The following is a 2817-nucleotide window of genomic DNA, read 5'->3' on the forward strand; positions in this document are numbered from 1 at the left end:
AGATAAAGTTCATAATAAAATTCCAAATGCCCTTGTTCTTTTTAAATAATTCACTTTTCACCTAATTTGTCATCCGTTTCTCTTCAAAGGAATAGATCTATTTCTCTGAGTGTTTTTTTAGGCTTAATCCTACTGCAACTATCGATACAAATATTATAATCACCAAAAATGTTTTATACAGTGTCTGTATAATATATCTGTGGAACAGAGTATCAAATGCTTTATTAGAGTCGATTGTCAGTAATGTAATATTCCTTTTGACTTGAGTTTGACCTCGGTGTCCACAACCTTGTCTATCACAAGGGCAAATTTATTTGGGCCTTTACGATTTTACCTAACACAATGTCTGTAGTATTTACACAACTGACTTCAACTCATTGATCTGTTTGGAATTGTTCTAAATAAGCGCACAGTTCAGTTTAAACAAGATTTTTTTAATTTTTTAGGTATAAAAAAGCAATTTACAATTTTTCTTAACTATGTTACCAATGTGTTGTTATGCTTCGATTATTTTCAATAAATAGACTTCAATTGTTCATTAGAACTCTCCAATTTATTAATTTACTGTATTCCATAACTTCTTCAATCTGAGGAGGTTGGGTTATGTGAATTTTTACTGCTCAGACACTAACTGATGTCAATCTGTGACTTCTCACTATCTTTACTTCCCTTATGATTTGTGAAGTTTTCGAACATTTCTCTATGAAGTGTCAGTTTTTATTTGGAGCCTCTTGTTCTTCTTCCATCATCATTTTCATAAACTGTCATGGTAGATTCTGGATTTATTACTTCTACATTCTTTTTCAGCTTTTGAATCTGCTCCGTAAGTGCTTGACATAAGTGAATACCACCGGGGACGAGTGACCTTCTTTGATGTTCTTCAGCCTTCATTTGCTTGGAGCTAACAGTTCTTAAAATTTGGAGACACTTATAGAAGGATTTTCTCATAGTCTCGTCTGATGGTACTGATAGCTCTTCCAGCACTACATTTTTAAGCTTTAGATGCTCGGGAACAGACCAGATATTTGAATTACTGAAAGGATAGTATCACGGTTCTCTTGGACAACCTTGATATCTTGTGGAGGTTCGTAAGATTTGACATACCTTTACCAGTATTGAACTTTCCCCAATTCTGAAATCACCTCGGAAGCTGACTTTACCTTCTGCATCTACGAAGAGGCCGCATAAGATTCATCCATGAAGGACTTCAAAATTGAGCCCTGAAGTTTACTTTTATCTGAGAAAGTTTATTTAATTATAAAGAAAGGGTCTCCTCCGCGAAGGAGACTTTGCTCCAATAGAATCGAAAGATTCACGGACGTAATGCGTAGGTATTTTCTTCTTAGATTGTGGAGAATTTCCTACACTTCTATTCGGTCGTACGAAGGACGACGTTTAAGTACAAGAGGCTACCAACAGACACCCTTCCTCAACTTCATAGTATTTGTCTTAATCAAGGACCTCCTAATGGGAATCAAAATTATCCTAAACATGAAGACGAGAATTTTCAAACTAGTTCTCCAACTGTCTCAGTAAATCCTTACAAACTTTGGAGGGGAAATGATTAGAAGAGATAGATGAAACTTCTAAAGAATTTGTCTTGCCTTCTTAATGAGTGTTAGCATGATCAAAAAACTCTCTTAAAGGACAACGACTCAACCATTATCAGAAGACTACAATCGATTAATCTTAATAAAAAGTAAAATAATTAACTCAACTTTATTAAATTTAAAATTTTTATATAGACATTTATATCGTCTTCAGTGTTAATAAATGAATGTCGTCAGAAAAAATATGGAAAATACTGACCATACTATTTCTTCAGTCTAACTGTTGTGTCAGACGAGGTTACATGACACAAGCTGAAAAAAAGAAGACGATCCAAAATGACCACGAAAATGAAAAAAGAGATTGTGGAGGAAGAGGAATTTATACTATTTTTATATATTCTATTATATAACTCAATACATACTACTTTGACGGTTACAATAAAGTCAAGCTATTTATAATAAGAAATACAGGGGTAATACTTTGACTTCATGTATACACAACACATATTTGCAATCAAGAAGAAGGAGGGAAGATAAAGGATAAATAAAAAGATAATTGTGGAGTACTATTGAGGTAGACTGACTTATCTAGCTGTTGCAAGCAAACTGGTCAACAAATCACGCTCAAATTTAGCATCATAATGAAAGACAGTGCTACCGACCTAGAAAAAAAAATTATATCCCTTCACCTCGGTAATTTTAAATAACAATTCCACGTACTTTTTTGATAGAGTGTATGAAGCAAAATCATAATTTAAAATGAACAAAGTGGAGAAAATGAACTGGTAATTTCTGTCGAAAAGTCAGATTACTCATTTGCTGTCGAATAAATATAGGAAATATTGACATTAATGGAATCAAAAGAAAAGGTTATATCAAATAACGTTTCTTATTGCCTTCAAATCGGATTTTTTCGAATCCTTTAACAAACGCACTTGTTTTACTATTATAATATTTTATATTTTAAACCTTTTTAACACGGGTTGGTTATGTAAAATCATATTTTTGTGTAAAAATCTTAACTGATTTACGTGCTCAGTTAAAATTCTCATCCTCTTAACTGTAACAATATTTCCAGCTGTTGAGAAAATTCTTTTAGCAGACACTTGTTACAGAGATGTAACCTACATATTGAGATAGCAATACAATTTTTGTTTCTATAAAATTTTGGACGATGGTTGGCCTCGTCATGGACGAGACGGACTGGGTACGTGACATAATTCAAAGTTTTTCCACAGGAAAGAAACGTAATCCTTATGGGGGAAAC

General features: G+C 33.2%; 1 long non-coding RNA gene across 1 annotated transcript; it reads right to left on the reverse strand.

The window, feature by feature from the left end:
• Positions 1–413: 413 nt before the first annotated feature.
• LOC139906310 (uncharacterized) lies at positions 414–2124 on the reverse strand. The gene is made up of 2 exons (XR_011781748.1): positions 1810–2124; positions 414–1688 (listed from the first exon to the last, which is right to left on the reverse strand). It is a non-coding gene; the product is annotated as an uncharacterized lncRNA (long non-coding RNA).
• Between the last annotated feature and the right edge of the window lie 693 nt (positions 2125–2817).

Source organism: Lepeophtheirus salmonis, chromosome 9 (assembly GCF_016086655.4).
Source record: "Lepeophtheirus salmonis chromosome 9, UVic_Lsal_1.4, whole genome shotgun sequence".
NCBI classification, from domain to species: Eukaryota; Metazoa; Arthropoda; class Copepoda; order Siphonostomatoida; family Caligidae; genus Lepeophtheirus; species Lepeophtheirus salmonis.